Raw genomic sequence first — 17,745 nt, 5'->3', positions numbered from 1 at the left:
GCCCGAAGCAGCAGGCTTCATCCCTTAGAATTTCTCCCAGCTGCCAGGGAAAGTGAGCTGTGCATGAGGACCACTGTGGGGTGGAGAGCGCAGTAGCTCCCCAGCCAGGCAGGGCTGGGCCACCTGCCAGTTTCTTCCTCCCTCCCCGTGTGGTCCTCAAAGTTGGCCTCAGTTTCCTCATGAGAAGCCCCTTCGTGCACTGTTGCCAAGGGCCATAAAGGCAGAGGGCTTCCACCTGTAATCCCAGCACTTTGGGAGGCCGAGGCGGGCAGATCACGAGGTCGGGAGATCGAGACCATCCTGGCTAACATGGTGAAACCCCGTCTCTACTAAAAATACAAAAAATTAGCTGGGCGTGGTGGTGGGCACCTGTAGTCCCAGCTACTTGGGAGGCTGAGGCAGGAGAATGGCATGAACCTGGGAGGCGGAGCTTGCAGTGAGCAGAGATGGTGCCACTGCACTCCAGCCTGGGTGACAGAGGGAGACTCTGTCTCAAAAAAAAAAGACAGAGGGCTCCCTAGATGAATGCCCAACTGCTGCCCACATGTAGCCCCTGCCACACTGGCCCTCTTCCCCCCACATCTGGCCTTGTTCCAATACAAAGAGGAGCTTGCTGTGCTTGCAGCTCCTATGGTCCAGATAGGAGGTCTTGCTCCAGCTGCAGCAGGGCACCATCTCTTCCCTTCTCTCAAGCTGTCTGCCTGGCATGGGAAGCAGACTGGGCAAGATGGGGCCAGGGATGAGGAAGGCCGACAGCCGTGGCCTGAGTGAATGATTGAATGATTTCGTCTAGGTCATGTGACATGGCTCACTCTTCCAGTCTCTCAGGGCTCAGGGTCTGCCCTCTGAGCCCCAACTTCAACATCTCCCATGGGAACTCTCCAAAGAATGAACCGGGAATGGAAACCATGAAGCCCACGGCACCCCGGCACCTGAGGCCCAGTGAGAATCAACACTGCCTCTCCAGCCAATGTGCAAGGCTGCAGCCTGGATCCAGTGCTAGCATCCCAAATGCAGGCCCTCCCCTTGGGGAGTGGATGGAGTAGGAGAGAAGGGCCTGCAAGGACCCAGATAGGCAGACAGAGGGACAGAGAGGGAAACAAAGATCCCACTTGCAAGGTGTCCCCAGAGGCAAAGGTATCATCCACTGGGGACATGGGGACCTGGAGGCAGCACAAGGACAGCTTTGCTCTGGTCGTGGGAGCCCTCTTGCTTCCCACACCCTCAACTTACTCCCCATTGCTGTCTGTCATTGTTCCCCAGGTGCGGCAAGGGAGGGACCTGAGTCAGCATGTGGCTGGCTGTTGGGAGAGGGAGCACCCGCTGAGTCACAGCTCCTCCCCTGGAGCCTCCATGAACCATCTAGGCAGGTGTGCACTGCCCACTGGCGCAGGGCTGTGGGTACCTGCACCTGTCTGTCAACACTCATTCTTTCTCATACAATAGGCACTTGCCACCACCCTGCCCAGCCAGACCCTATCAGACCACAGTGAGGGGATGGAGTGGGCCCGCATAGGTGCCTCCACCTGAGTCTAGCCACCCCAGGCTTGTGTCTGCTGGGACACACCTAGCAGAGAGGCTGAGAGCACCAGCTTCGGAGCCAGGCAGGTCATAGTGTAAAGCCGGATTCTTCCACTTATTTGGAGAAAGTTGCTTCCCCTCTCTGAACCTGTTTCCTCACTGTAAATTCAGATTCATCCTTTATTGAGCACCTACTATGTGTCAGGCATTGGGTTGAGTGCTGGGGATAAAGTAATGAGCAAGCCCTTATCTTGATGAACAGTTATGGGATAAAATAGACCTGCAAAAATAAACATGCAATTCACAACTGAGGTGAGCATGGTTGGTGGGGGAATGGAGAGCACATAGTAAGGGGTGTGGCATGGTTGGGGGCATCAGTGACCTTCTCCCTGAGAAAGAGACACTTGAGTGAAGGGGGAGGAGAAGTGAGCCAGGAGAAGGAAAAAGGGGAGGGGCATACAGCATGTGCAAATGTCCTGAGGTGGGAACAAGCAAAGTGACTGCCAGGGCAGGAGTCCTGTGTGGCTGAAGGGCAGTGGATTAAGTCAAGCAAAGGATTTCGGTGGGAAAAAAAAAAATAGTTCTGACCTTGGCCAGGCACAGTGGCTCACACCCGTAATCCCAGCACTTTGGGAGGCCAAGGTGGTCGGATCACCTGAGGTCAGGCATTTGAGACCAGCCTGGTCAACATGGTGAAACCCCATCTCTACTAAAAATACAAAAATTAGCTGGGCATGGTGGTGGGCATCTGTAATCCCAGCTACTTGGGAGGCTGAGGCAGGAGAATCACTTGAACCTGGGAGGCTGAGGTTGTAGTGAGCCCAGATCGTGCCACTGCACTCCAGCCTGCGTGACAGAGCGAGACTTGGTCTCAAAAAAAAAAAAAAAAAAAAATAGTTCTGGCCTCATGAGGTTGTTGTGAGGCTTAAAAGACCTCATATTGTAAAACTGCTGGTGTGGGTCTGGCACATAGTGGGACATCGTCCTGACTGTCGGTGGCACTGTGGCTGCACCCAACTTCCCCATGGACCGTCTGGGCGACTTGGGTTCTCAGCTCCGTTGCTTATTATTTGCCCATCCCTCTGGCCTATTGAGCCCCGATTAAGATCAAAGACCTGTCCCTGTGGGGCCTGGGGAGGACACTGGATGGTTGGAGGATCATAGTTCCTTCCATCAAGGAACCTCCAGTGTTGCAGGCGAGACCCTTGTTGCTTTGTCTGCACTGTCGAATTTAATCTTCACCAACTGTTTTAGGAAGTATGTGTTAATTTTCAAATCATTTTACAGGTGAGGAAATTGAGGCTCAGAGAGGGTATCTTGGCTGCAGTCACAGAGCTAAACAAGGCGGGAGTGGAGCCAGGGCTTGTCCGCCAGTGAGAAGGAGCTACAGTGGACACAGGCTCAGAGCTCCTGCTCTCTGTCCCAAGCCCCACACATGCGCTGGGTCCTTCTCTACCTTCTTCCTCATGTTGTCTCTTTTTTTATTCAGTCTGTCTCAATTCACCCCATCTCCCCTACACCTACAACAGTTAAGTTTTGATAAGTATGTGTGAATGAATGAATGAATGAATGAATGAATGAATGTTCCTCCCTGCCTAGTACTGGCCCAGCGCCCTCACTATCCTTTCTTTCCCTGGCTCTGTCTCTCTGACTCTCTCCCTCTCCTTCCCTCTCTCTCTCTCTCAACTCTATATCCATTTGTTTCTCTCTATTTCTGTGTGTCTCTTTTTGCCCTCTCTCTCATGCCAAGTCACCCCCAAAGTTCATCAGAGCACCTTAAAGGAAAAAGACTTCCTTTCCCAGGCCTGGCCTTACAGCTGAGAGTGGCACAGAGGGAAGCCCCGTCGGGAAAGCTTGCGCTCAGCAAACAGCAATGGAGGAGGAGCTGGTGACTGCCCTGCACCTGCCTGAGGCCGGTCCATCGCCCTGGAAATCCCTGACATCCCTTTGTCCCCTTTGTGGCAGCCTCCAAGGTCAGTGAGGTGGGCCAGAGAACCTCCTGGGGTCCCACCAGGACATCAGGACCCCCCAGCCCCTGAGGATCAGGCCTCCTTGGGGCTGCCTCCTCTGATGTCTTCCTGTAGGAACAGTCGCCTACATTACCCAAGCCAGGTTGTCTGTGGCCTTGGGGAAGTGCCATTTGCCTGATTAGGTAGGCACATTTGCCAGTTGCTGCCTATAGAGTTCCCTGGACACATTAGAGATCTTTTCACTATAAAAAAAAGTTCCCAAAAATAAAGGGGATTGAGAATTTCAAGGTCAGTTCCACACCATAAAACAAAAACCATGGAGTAAGCTAAGAAAAATGCACACTGCTCCCATGGGTCTCTCGGTTTTATCTCATCCCTGAGAAAGAACGGAACAGGAATGAAGCCACCCAGGACGTGGCAAAGCCTGAGCATGGACAGGACTTTGTCACTTTCAGCCTGTAGGACCTGGAGCAAGCCAGTCTCCCTAGGGTGAGGTTGGAGGAGTCTTCTCAGTGGCTCACCTAGCACTGCCCAGTTCTGAGTGCCGGGAGGGTGGAGAGAGGGTTTACAGGGAGGCGGAGTCAGAGAGGTCACCTGACCAGCCCCAGGACTCAGAGACACAATCCCACCTGCTTCCACTCGTCACTTTGCTGGTCTGTTGCTTAGCTGAGCAGAGGCCGAGGGAAGGCAGTCACTGTTGTCAGAGCTGCTGGGCTCATATCTTGAGTTGGATGCTTGTGGCTGCCAGGCTCTGTGAACAAGAGCCCTGTTCATCAGCAGGATCCAAACACTGGCCCTCCCCTCCCCAGTGAGGTACGGTGAGGAAATCCCAGGAGGAGGGGCGTCCATGTGAGACCCCTGGGGCCACTGCCCTGTCTGCCCTCTTCCTCTGGAGTCTGACAGTACAGGGTGGGACCACCTCCCAGCCTCCCTGCTTGACTTCCTCCTCTCCTGGTTCTGAGCCTGTTTTCAGCCAGGTGGTCCCAGCCGCCAATTTTACCCGCAAGCAAGCCCAGGTCTCCTGTGTATTCCCTCCAAACAGTAACGGCAACCACTCAGAGAGGAGGCTCGCCCCACCTCACCCCAGTCTAAGAGACCTCAAGTTTCTATATTCCTCTAAAGCAGGTCTCCTTTGGGCACAGAGACTTTAATCTGGCACCACCTCCAAGGTAGAGAGGTGTCTGGGGATTCTTATGAAGTTCAGGGCGTTCTGGGCTTCCATCCCTACTGGTGACTCTTGCCATATTTTGCTCTCTGTCCAGGCTCATGTGACCTCTCAAATGTGGGCCACTCCCAAGATTCTTTGCCACACTTGGGCAGGAGGTTCTTTGCCCAACTGGGAACCTTAGGAACCAGAATCCAACACCCCTAGGAGTATCACAAAGCCCCTCCCCACACTAGGGTCCTGTACCCTCTAGGGACCTCAAACCCACCTCTTCTCATTCTCTGAGGAAGCACCCTCAAACCTTCCTCCTTCCTGAGTTGTCCCCTGTATCCCTGAAACTCTAGTACTTCACCTCCAGGATGGCCCATCCTCACCCAGGGATCACCCAAGGTCAACCCTTTCTGATGACAAAATTTAGGTTAAAAGATATCCCAGAGTTTCAGAAACACAAAGCAGTCCTCTTTTTCCTGTGGTGGAGGTAGGAACAAGAGAAACCAATATCTCTTCATTCCTTTTCCTAATAACTCACCCCATTACCATTTATAGGATGCTGACTATGTGCCAAACACAATGCCAAATTCATTGCCTGCATGAGGTCATTCACTCCGGTATCAGCCTTATGCAGCAAAGGTGTTTATTCCCTACCTTGTGAAAGAGGAATGTGGGGTTCAGTACCTTGCCCAAACTCTTCAAGGTTATTCAGCGTAGGAGCCAGGACTCCAACCCAAGCAGTCTGATTCAAAAGCTCAGGCTTTTAGATCCCTTGCCCAAATTTAGTCTTTTTTCAGTCCCTTCCCTACCCTTGACTCCCCCTACAAGTTTTCTTCAGGCAGCCGGATGAATGAGCTGTTGAAACTGACACAGGGCTAGTCAACTCTTTCCTAGCTTGGGGCAGTGAGCCCCATCCACCTCTGGAATCTTCACCACTTACTAGGGTGAGGCTCCTTCCCTTCCCACTCCTTTTCTAGCCTCTCAAAGAGAAGGAAAGGCATTCCCCACCCAGGGGAGGCTCATACAGTCTTGGCTCTTAAGGTATAGTCTCTCACTGGATTCTTGTATCAACCTCAAGAAGCAGGGCTCAGCATCCTTACTATACAAGTAAAGACACTGAGACTCAGACTTTCCAAGCTCACATCTGTTACAGAACAGAGCCATGGTTAGAAACCGGTCTATTCCCAAACCCTCTAAAAATGCTCTCATCGTGGGTGGATAATCACCATGCCCTAGAGATAGTTTACCCAGTATTGCCAGCACAGCCATGCCTTGAGCCAGCACTATGCCAGGCCCTGTGCTGGAGGCCTTAAAGGCATTCTTCCAGTGAATTCTCCCAACAAGCCCATAAGGTAGATACTATCATTATGACCCTTTTACAGAAATGGAAGCTGAGGCTGGGAGATGGTCATCAACTTGCCCTAGGTCAACCAAGTGTAAGAAGGATTAGATCCAGTACCAGAGGCAAGAGCAGGTTGGGTGGAGGGAGATGAGACTGTCAGGAGAGCTTGAGTTCCTACCTTTGGTTCATGGACCTCCAGTAAGGAGTTCTAGGAGACCCCTGAACCCCATGAAATTGTATGCAAATGTATGTATGCTTATTTGAAGGTAGGGGGCAGAAGGAAAGATCTATAGCTTTATTATTCTCCAAGGAATCCCTGATCACAAAAACATTAGGAATCCTTAACCTAACATAGTGCCTGACATCGGGGCACTCAATGTCTGGTGAATGAATGGACACACATGAACATGAGTGAGGAAATGAATGAATATCCCTCCTTACTCTAGGAGACACCCCATATGACCTGGTACACTCATCTATCTTTGTCTTCTGAGATGGCGAAAGATATCCTGGGACCTGAGCCCAACCCACCCACATGACTTTTCTCCCAGTCCCAGGGGACATAGCCAGGTGCTATGACAAGCTCGAAAGAGATGCTTCTCCCACTTTCTCCCCATTCCCACTCCTAACAAAGACCAGACAGAGGCGAGAATTATGCAACTCAGATAATGAAGCTGTATTGATTGCCAGGAGGGGGTGAGGGTGAAGCAGGGTCCAGGTGTGAAGTGCTTAGGGGGCAGGAGAGGGGATCTTCCAGTGGGATCTGTGTCCACACAGGGGGCCTCCTAGGCCTGAGTGGGGCTGGGCAGCCTCAGTTTTTGGTGCGAAGGACCTGCTCATGGGTGGACACCACCTTGACATCCTGCACATCCATGACCTTGGTGAGGATTTGGTGGCTGGAGGGGGTCACTGGGGAAGAGGCCAGAAGAGGACGTTACCAGAGGTGGACAGACAATGGACTAATCAGGAGTAAGGAGGCCAAGAAGGTGAGGAAACTCAAACTGTCTCCCCGTTGCCCTCTCCCCTGATTACTGCTTCACTCCCTGCTGTTGCCCAAGCACTGATACCGTCAACACATTTCTTTCAGACTAGGACTCCTAAAGGTTAGAGACAGAGTCTTTGTCCTCAGATTAGAGCTTCCTAAGAGCTCACACCCGGCTGGTTCCATCCATATTCACCCAGTGGAGTGGTCTCGGTGGGAAGAGCCCTGCAAGGCCCTTTTCATGGTGCTGAGCACCACAGCAATGGGATCTGCCACAGACACCAGGTAGAAGTAAGAGGTGGGGGCTGCCTCTCCTAGCCCTAAGGAGGGTTTAGAAAATAGCTTCTTCCATCCAAGGAGGTTCCCAAGGGAAACTGGGTGACATCACTAGAGCTCAGCCCCTCACGGAGCCTCTAGCCAATGCCTAGACCTGCTTGGGGTACAGAGGGCGGCCTGGAGCCCAGGTCTGCAAAGGATGATGGTCTTACCGGTCTCTGGATGACTGCGATCCAGAGGAGAACTGGGAGGAGAGGCTGTGAAGACAGAAAAGGGCAGGATCATTAGATACATGGTGGGGCCGTGACAGTGCCATGGGGGTGTGGATTAGGGGGAGGGCCAAGAATCACTGGGCATCCTCACCCTCCAGCAGGCAGCGGTAGGTGGCGATCTCCTGTTCCAGCCACATCTTCACGTCCAGCAGGATCTTGTACTCCTGGTTCTGCTGCTCCATCTCGCAGTGGAGCTGGGCCAGCTGCTCCTCCACGCTGTCAATCATCTCCTGGATTTGGGCCAGCTGCACGAAGTAGTGACCTTTGGTCTCCTCCAGGCTGTTCTCCAGGGATGCTTTCTGTGAGGGAGGGAAAGGGAATCAAGGATTAGTGAGTGTGGCCATTCTCTCCCTGCCAGTCCTGAGCGCACCACTGGGCCTGGCACTATTCCTACCATGCTGAGCTGGGACTGCAGCTCAATCTCCATGTTCTGCATGGTGTGCCAGAGCTCCGAAATCTCGTTCTTGCTGCTCTGCACCAGCTCGCTGTTGGTGGCCACCTCGCGGTTCAGCTCCTCTGTCTGCAAAAAAGAGAATGACATTCACACCAGAAGGCCCCAGAAGGCAGGTGGTCTGGGTTCCTTCCACCTCAAATGACACCCACCTTGGTGAAGAACCATTCCTCCGCATCCCTGCGGTTCTTCTCTGCCATCTTCTCATACTGGTCACGCATCTCGTTCAGAATGCAGCTCAGGTCCACACCAGGTGCAGCGTCCATCTCCACATTGACATCTCCACCCACCTGGCCTCTCAGGGCATTCATCTCCTGCACAGCCAGGGATAGTCCATACTCAGAAGCTCCACCATGGCAGTGGATTGGGGTTCCTTAGTCAGGCCTGAATACTGCCCTCCCACCATCACAATTCTATCTCGACTCTCCCTTCTCTCTCTCTCTCTCTTTTTTTTTTTCCGACAGGGTCTAGCCTTGTTGCGCAGGCTGGACTCGAACTCCTGTCTTCAAGTGATCTTCCCATCTCAGCCTCCCCAGTAGCCGGGACTATGGCATGCACCACCGTACTCAGTCTCCCTGCGCTTCTTTTAAGCTGGCTTTTCCATATAGTTCTCACCTCGTCGTGGTTCTTCTTCAGTTAGGCCAGCTCCTCCTTCAGGCTCTCAATCTGCATCTCCAGGTCAGCTCTGGCCAGGGTCAGTTCGTCCAGCACCCCAGCACCCGGCACATGCCATTGATGTCAGCCCCCACACTCATGCGCAGGTTCAACTCTGTCTCATACCTGGAATGACCCCAGAGAAAAGGAATGAGACACCCATCCTGACCACAGTGAGGGCTTTGTTCTCTTCTCCCTGCAGCTTCTCCCAGAGCTGGTGCCTTGTGGGTGGTTTAAGGAGCCAATCTTGAAAATGGCATGGTTGAACACAGTGCCCATGGATTGCTCAGATATGAACATTCCTGGGGCCTGGGGATAAGGCAGTTCATTTTGCTGCAGAATTCAGGAGGGGGTTGCGCTTCTAGCTTCAGCCAACAAATAATGCATAAGTCCTCCAACTATGATTCCCTCCTATACTTCAGGGGCAGTTGGGGAAGTGGAAAGTGCCTCTCCCTGAAGCAGCGGTTCTGAAACCTGGCTGTGGACAAGAATCACCCAGGTAACCTGCTATAAATAGCTGAATCAAAACTCCAAGGGTGGGGCCCAAGAGTCTTATTCTTTTATAAGCACCGCAGGGAGTTTTCATGCAGCTATTCTGGCACTGGCTAGTTCTATTTGGGAAACACTGCTCCAAAAATGCCCTACTTTGGGGACACTGGATGTTCTGGCTCACCACTGCAAACTCGCTTGGTGTGGAAGTCACCCGCGGCCAGATGGGCATTGTCAATCTGCAGAAGGACTTTGGCATTGTCCACTGTGGCCGTGAGGATCTGCAGGATGGAAAGGGCACAGGTAATTTTTCAAATGGACTTCACATGCCAGACTTCACTGTCACCTACATTAAGCTCTTGCTTCATGTTCTTGCCTGAATTCCCCTTTTCCCCCACAAAACTTGACCATAGCAGCCTAAAGGAAAACAGATGCCCCAGGCCTGTCCTAAGACTTTGCTAACTCATGGTCAACAGAGGGGGTAGATGCAGCCCGGGGCTTAGAATCAAAAGCCCAGGAGTTCTGGTCGCAATTCTGCCACTGACTTGCTGCAAAACCTAATGGGTCTTGGGGCTTCAAGTTCCCCACCTCCAAGTGAGGAGAATAATCTGAGACTCCCTAGCCCTCCTTCCTGAGCTGGCCTCTCTTCTCTCTGCATCAGCCAGCCCTGCCAGTCCTCTGCAGAGATGCACATTCCTTTTCAAGCTCATGGGCCATGGGACTTCAAATGGAACTTTCTCAAGAGATAAAACCCAACTGGCACAGGGGATTAGAACAGAGGACTCAAGGGAAGAATAAGATATATTGGCCCCTGAGTCTGATTGGAGTTCCCCACCTCATCATTGAATTTCCCTAATCCATGCAAGGCATTAGAGCCCAGCAGACTCCCGCAGAGAGGGATCCTAGGTGATGTGGGAGCAGAGAGGAGGGGGCTGGAGTCAGGGCACAAGCCTGCCAGGCTCCCTTTGTGCAGAGCACATCAAGGGGCCACACTGATTATCTCTGCAGGCTCTCCATGCCTGCCTGGCTGTGGGGAGGGACCAGCCTGTACCAAGGCCTATGGGTGGCGGCAGCCACAGCCCAGACTAGTGAGCTAATGAGTGGTTTGGATGTCTTGCCTGGTCCCGTTAGAGCCTCGCTCCTTGCCTGTGCTGGAAGGTAGGACACAAGGGCCCCAGCCTTGGCTCTGCCATTAATTTGCTATGTGACCTGCAGCTGGTCACAGCACCTCTTGAAGCTTCAACTGCTTCCTCTGTAAAATGTAAGGACAGGAATCACTGATCTCACTTGATCTGAGGATTTGAGATCAGAAGGGGATGAGCAGGCTGGGGAAGAGAGAGCATCCTCTCACTGATCAACTCTTAGGGCATCCAAGACCTCGAAAGAAGGGATCTGGGGTGGGCTCTGTCTTATAGAGAAATCTTAAGGTGTCAGTGTCCTGGGGAATCTATTGTTCCCAGAAGGAGCTAGCTGGAATGGCACCTTCTGCTGCCCATTCACTCATCTTGTTCCTCAGATCCTCGATGGTCTTGAAGTAGGGACTGTAGTCTTTGGTCTCACTGGGCCGCTGCTTCTGGTACCAGTCACAGATCTTCACTTCCAGGTCAGCGTTGGCCTCCTCCAGGGCACGCACCTTGTCCAGGAAGGAGGCCAGGCTGTCGTTGAGGTTCTGCATGGTCACCTTCTCACTGCCCACCAGAAGCCCATCACCACCAGCAAAGCCACCACCCAAGCCAGCACCCAAGACACCACCGAAGCCAGCACCAAGGCCACCACCATATCCTCCCCCAAAGCCACTACCAAAGCTGCTGCCGCTGACGAAGCCACCGCCATAGCCGCCCCCCAGCCCGCAGGCTCCCCCAGAGGAGAAGCGGGAGGAGGAGACAGACAGGCCGCCCCCGTAGGTGCTGGGGGTGTGGCAGGACCCTCCGGCCAGGACGGAGGAGATGCGGCTGGAGCCGCCCCCGATGCCGCCCCCGATGCCGCAGGAGCCCTTCATGGAGCTGGAGGAGGTGAACTGGCGGCTGCAGGTGCTCATGGTGCCGAGGAGGGAGGTGAGTGAGCAAGCAGTTGGCTGAGTGAAGAGAAGGTGCTCAGGTAAATTGGAAAGGGATGTGAGTGCTTTATACTCCTGGGTAGGGGGTGGGCCTGGCACTTTCCATTCCCCTTGGCTTTCATCACCCACAGGCTAGCGCCAACTCCCAGCCAGGTCCCTCCTCTCCTCCGCCTCATCATGTCTGTCATATTTTACTGGAAACTTATTGTTTGGGGTGTTTTTGTCTTTCTTGTCCCGCCAGGCGTGATTCACAGGGGAATGTGTGGGCCTGCAGGCTACACTTTCCCATGGGGTCCTGGGAGTCCCAGCCCTCAGGAACCTGCACACTGGCCTCAGCCAGGGTGACAGAGAGCAGGGCCTCTGCACCTTAAACCTGGTGACCTGCTAGCTCTCCATGAACTGGATGGGCCTTTAACATCCACTTAGAGGAAGCCCACCGCTGCAAGGGACAGATACCCAGCTGGAGGGCACCGGCATGGCAAGGTCACCTTGGGCACAGAGACGCCTCCCTCACCATGACCCGCTATTAGAGACAAGGAGGTCTGGGGGGCCCTCCCAGGCCTGACCTGCCATGCTGTGCTGAGAAGCCTGTCCCGTCCCTGAAATACACTCAGCCAGTCAGGTGTATGGTGATTCCCACCCCAACACCCCCATCAAAGAGAAATCCAGGCAGCTCTCCCCAGCCCTGGGCACAGACCCTAATTTCCTCCCTACGGTGAGGATCTCACATCCACCACACCATAGGGTGGGTGGCCTCACGGAGGCCAGGAAACAGCCTGGAGTCAGGTGGGTCCTGGCTCTGCCATTTACGCCCCTGTGACCCAGGGCTTGGCACTTCTCTGAACCTCAGTGTTCTCACCTGCAAAGTGGGAGTCATACCATCTACTCTGCCTACTGCAGTCAGCTCTGAGAAGCCAATGCGATGGCGTATGTGAAAGGCTTTTGTAAACCGAGTATGGCAAGAAGCCTGGTTGGCATTGTTGTAGCCCAGGCTTAGCCCCAAAGTGGATGGAGCTGCATCCAGGAACAGGCCTAGGGGGGCGTTTTTTTCTTCCAGCCCCAGATATCCTCTCAGACCCCCAGAACATCCCTAGTGTAGGCAGAAGTCTGGCTCAGGCTCCCTCGTTTGAGCCCCTTATGGAACTGGCCCAGGAGATGTTCTGGGGAGGAGTAGAGGCTGGAGTGGAGCCGGGCTGTGCCAAGGGCAAGGCTGAGGTGGACACGAGGGTCCCTGACTCCTGAAGCCCCAAGGGTCGGGGGACATTTCTAGGAGTCCACTTGGTCCTGCTTTGGAGGTGTGTATATCAAAACTTCAGTAATCTCCCAGACAACCTCCCAAAGCAAACCCTTCCGGCCCCCACCCCACCCTCCCGTCAGCCCCTCGGCCCCTCAGACCCCGGCAGGCATGTTGGGAGGAATGTGGTCGTGTCTGGGGCTGCCTGACGCATCCTATCTCCTCAGACAGGCCCCAACAGCCCCTGCTGGAGGCTCCAGTGCTCTTCCTGGGATCAACTGCTCCTAGAAGAGAAGCAGGACCCTCTCTCACCCCACCCCCAACCTTGACTGTCACCAAAGAAGAAGCCAGAGAGGGGAGCCCCCCACTACTGTGGCCTAGGTGCTTGGAAGACAATGCTGAGACAGACACCTGAGCTGTGGGCTCCCCAAATCTGCCAGCAAAGGACTCTCGAGGACGTGAGTAAGCCAGGGCCCCACCCCGCTCCACCCACCCCTGACAGACACTCCTAATCTCCCTGCAGAGAATGGTCCCCCAACCCTGGCCCAGCCCTACAATTTCCCCAGAGAGAGGCGACAGGGGTTTTGGCTGAGGGACAGATGCTTTCGTTGGGAGGCAAGTTGCTGTTGGCTGTGGGGCAAGGGGAGGCTGTGCTCACTGGAGAAAAATGCTGTGTCCAGAGGGATCTGGGACTGGGAATGGGGTGCAAGGCCCAATACCGGCTTCCTCTGTGCCCCGCCACCCTCCTACCACCACCACCCTGTCTCCTTCTTCTGCAGGGATCAGGAATAGAAGCTCCGGCGCCCAGGACATAGGAACAGCTCTACTTTCCCTTTCATTTGATTCAGTGGAACCCAGAAGAAACTCCTTCCTCCCCCTCCTCCGAGGGGAATCCAAAAGATAAAGATGGCAGGGAACCAATGACAGATCAGTCCATGCACATAATCTTAAAAGGCACTTCTGCAGCCCCACCCCAACCCCATGCACCGACTCCAGAGCCCTAGCATGGAATATAAGCCTGATCCCCCACACCCGGTCTTAGAACCGTGGCCTAACCTGGAGCCTGAGACCAACCTCTCTTCCCCTGCAGACAAGGACTCAGTGACCAAGGAGCTGCAAACAGCCTGGCCAAGCAGGGAGCAGACAGAGAGGACACCACACTCCCGTCCCCTCCCTGATGCCGAAGAAGCATGGTACTCAGACATTTTAAGGGAGGGCATTTTCTGGGGCATCGGGTTAAAGCGTTGCCAGTCTTGACTGCTGAGGCCCAGAGTACCCCCCACCTCTGGACTTCTAGGCAGGCTTTGTGTGAGCAGCATTACCTGACCCTCCCTCCAGCCTGCCCCAAAAGAAGGGGGGTAAAGGAGGAGCCCTGGGCAGGACCTCTTGTGGTTAGTGAGTCTCCCTGCACCACCCTACATGGGGGAGCCCCATGCCAATCCAAACAGGTGAAGCAGGCAGGGCCAGGCAGCCCCCACAGAGCCCACACTGTGTGCTGAGGACTGTGCTGGGCACCAGGAGATGGCATCCTAAGGAAGGAGGAGACCTCAGGACAGCCCCCACCCTTGGAGTGCACGGCCTAATGGAAGAGACGATCCCTGCCTGTAGGAAGGTCCCAGCATGAAAGAGAAGCAGGAATGCACATCAACATTACTTAACATACAAGCAAACAGAAGAAAAGCACAGACAAGAGAGATTGGTTTCCCAGGGCTGCCATAACAAATTACCACAAATTTGATGGCTTGAAACAACTGGCTGGGCATGGTGGCTCATGCCTATAATCCCAACACTTTGGGAGACCAAGGCTGGTGGATCACCTGAGGTCAGGAGTTCAAGACCAGCTTGGCCAATATGGTGAAACCCCATCTCTACTAAAAATACAAAAATTAGCTGGGTGTGGTGGCAGGCACCTGTAGTTCCAGCTACTGGAGAGGCTGAGGCAAAAGAATCACTTGAATCTGGGAGGCAGAGGTTGCAGTGAGCCGAGATGGCACCACTGCACTCCAGCGTGGGCAACAGAGCAAGACTTCGTCTCAAAAAAAACACACACAAAAAAACAACAGAAATGTATTCCTTCTGGAACACATTTCTGGAATACATTCTGGAAACCGTAAGCCCTGAATCAAGGTGTTGGCAGGCCCATACTCCCTCTGAACACTCTGGGGAAGAGCCCTTCCTTGCCTCTTCCAGCTTCTGGCATTGTCGTATCCCTGCCTTCATCTTCACGCGGGCTTCATCTCTGTCCTTTTCAGTCTCTTGTAGGACACTCATTGGATTTAGCAATCACTCTAATCTAGTAGGATCTCATCTCAAACCTTACCTTACTTACATCTGCAAAACCCCCATTTCCAAATAAGGGCACATTCTGAGGTCCCAGGTGGACCTGATTTGGGGGAACCCTGTTTGACCCACTATACCACATAACAGACTGGGTGCTCGTCACCTTGCAAAGCAATAGTAAAAACTAGGTAGGGAGATGGTTGAGATGAGATGTGGGGGCGGCCCAATCTGGAAGGCTTCTGGGAACAGGCTTTAGCGTGACACGTCAAGTTGCCAGGGACTGGATGGCAGGGAGCCACAGAATTCTCGGGTCTTGGGTCCGTACTTGACATCATCCACTTTTATTTATTTATTTCTTTTTTTTTTTGACACAGGGTCTCCCTCTGTTGCCCAGACTCTGTTGCCCAGACTGGAGTACAGTGGTGGGATCACGGCTCACTGCAGCCTCAATCTCCTGGGCCCAAAGGATCCTTCCACCTCAGCTTCCCAAGTGGCCAGGACTGTCACCATGCCCAGCTAGTTTTTACTTCTTTGTAGAGACGAGGTCTCACCATGTTGCCCAGGCTGGTCTCAAACTCCTGGGCTCAAACGATTCTCCCACCTCAGTCTCCCAAACTGCTGGCATTACAGGCATGAGCCACCGCATCCAGCTTCTTTTTTTTTAATTTTTATTTTGAAATAATGTTAGACTTGGCTGGGTACAGTGGCTCACACCTGTAATCCCAGCACTTTGGGAGGCCAAAATGGGTGGATCACTTGAGGCCAGGAGTTTGAGACCAGCCTGGCCAACATGGCGAAACCCCATCTCTACTAAAAAATACAAAAAGTTAGCTGAGCATCATGGCGAGCACCTGTAATCTCAGCTACTAGGGAAGCTGAGGCAGGAAAATCGATTGAACCCGGGAGGCAGAGGTTGCAGTGAGCCGAGATCGCACCACTGCACTCCAGCCTGGGCAACAGAGCAAGACTCTGTCTCCAAAAAAAAAAAAAAAAGTTAGCCTTTAAGAAAAAGTTACAAAATAGTACAGAGAGTTCCTGTGTATCCTGTGTATCCTTCACCCAGCTTCCCCTAATGGGAACATACTACATAAGAATCATACAATTTCTGAAACCAATAAATTGACATTGCCACAATACTATTTTTTTTCCCCGAGATGGAGTTTTGCTCTTGTTGCCCAGGCTGGAGTGCAGTGGTGCAATCTCGGCTTACTGCAACCTCCGCCTCCCAGGTTCAAGCGATTCTCTTGCCTCAGCCTCCCGAGTAGCTAGGACTACAGGCACTCGCCATGAACCCCTGGTGATTTTTTGTATTTTTGTTAGAGACGGGGTTTCGCCATGTTGGCCTGGCTGGTCCCAAACTCCTGACCTCAGGTGATCCACCCGCTTCGGCCTCCCAAAGTGCTGAGATTACAGGCATGAGCCACTGCACCCAGCTGACACAATACTATTAATGAGCTAAAGGCTTTATTGGAACTTCCACCAGTTTTTCCACAAATGTTCCATTTCTGCTGCAGGGTCCAATTTCGATCTCCACATTGCATTTAGCTATCACGTCTCCTTAGTCTCCTCCTATCCATGACAGCTCCTCAGTCTTTTCATGTCTTTCATGACCTTGACACTTTTGAAGAGTACTGGGGTGATCAATTATTTTGCAGAATATCCCTCAGTTTGGGCTTTTCTGATGTTTTCTCATGATCACATTGAGGTTATGCACTTTAGCAAGAAAACCACAGAAAAGAGGTTGCATCCTGTCAGGCATGTTGGACAGATATGTCGTGTGTCTTACCTACTGCTGGCGCCGCCAGCCTTGTTCGCTTGGCTAAGGTGGTGCTGCTGGATTTCTCTACTCTCACGTTTCTGTTTCTCCAATTGAAATTAACAAATACCTTGAGGAAGGTACTTAGAGACTCTGCAAAAATCCCGTTTCTCCTTAAAATCTAACCCACTGAATTTTGCCTCCATCAGTGGGGGGAACGAGCTCACGTCAACCTGAGTTTAAGAGCCTCATTTGAAGGAACTCCTTGAGGGACTGTGGCTTGCAGGAGAGACTTTGGGACATCCAAGCCCAGAGAAAGAACTCTTTCCTGCTCTCTTGTCCAGCCCCAAAACCTCTCAAACCCTCTCTGTGCTCCAAGACAGCAGTCCCCAACCTTTTTGGCACCAGGGACCAGTTTCATGGAAGACCATTTCTCCATGGATCTAGGGGGTTGGGGGTGGGGATGGTTTCAGGATGAAACTCTTCCTCCTCAGATCACCAGGCATTAGTTAGATTCTCGTGAAGAGTGAACAACCTAGATCCCTCGCATGCACAGTTCACGAGAGGGTTTATGCTCCTATGAGAATCTAATGCCGCTGCTGATCTGACAGGAGGTGGAGTTCAGGCGGCAGTGCTCACTCACCAGCAGCTCACCTCCTGCCGTGCGGCCTGGGTCCTAACAGGCCACAGCTGGTAGAGTCTGTGGCCTAGGAGTTGGGGACCCCTTCCCTGAGACACTCCCATGCCGGCTTCCCTTCACAATGTATTATTGTGGAGAAATAGCACATATTTCTCTCACGATTGTCAAGAGCCTTGCTAGGCTCCCACCAGCCCTGGGGGAAGAAGAGGGGAATCTGGCTCCTCTCATGTCACAGATGGGAAGTCTTGAGTCCAGAAAGGCCCGGAGTCAAGTAACAAGTTGGAGCCCCCCTTGTGATTCCCAGGCCCCCAGAACCTGCCTGGGGCTGAGCTTCTCCTTTCCTCCTGGCAGAGTCCTGCACCCCTCCCTCTCCTCTCAGCCCTTCTGCACCCTCCCCTGGAGTACCCCCCACTTCTGGACTTCTAGGCAGGCTTTGTGTGAGCAGCATTGCCTGACCCTCCCTCTAGACTGCCCCAGAAGGAGTGGGGTAAAGGAGGAGCCCAGCGCAGGGCCTCTTGTGGTTAGTGAGTCTCCCTGTACCACCCTGCATGGGGCAGCCCCGTGCCAGTCCAAACAGGTGAAGCGGGCAGGGTGAGGCAGCCCCCCCAGAGGCCAACCCCCTTCACCTTGCCCATCCCTCTCCCCGCCAAGCCTCAGAAAACTGTG

General features: G+C 53.3%; 1 pseudogene; it reads right to left on the bottom strand.

Annotated features, from left to right (window-relative positions):
- Positions 1-6,651: 6,651 nt before the first annotated feature.
- On the bottom strand, positions 6,652-11,191 carry LOC129018003 (keratin, type I cytoskeletal 14-like; annotated as a pseudogene).
- Between the last annotated feature and the right edge of the window lie 6,554 nt (positions 11,192-17,745).

This window comes from Pongo pygmaeus, chromosome 19 (assembly GCF_028885625.2).
Source record: "Pongo pygmaeus isolate AG05252 chromosome 19, NHGRI_mPonPyg2-v2.0_pri, whole genome shotgun sequence".
NCBI lineage: Eukaryota > Metazoa > Chordata > Mammalia > Primates > Hominidae > Pongo > Pongo pygmaeus.
The sequence above is the reverse complement of the archived record's forward strand: the minus strand, read 5'-3'. Positions and strand labels throughout refer to the sequence as shown.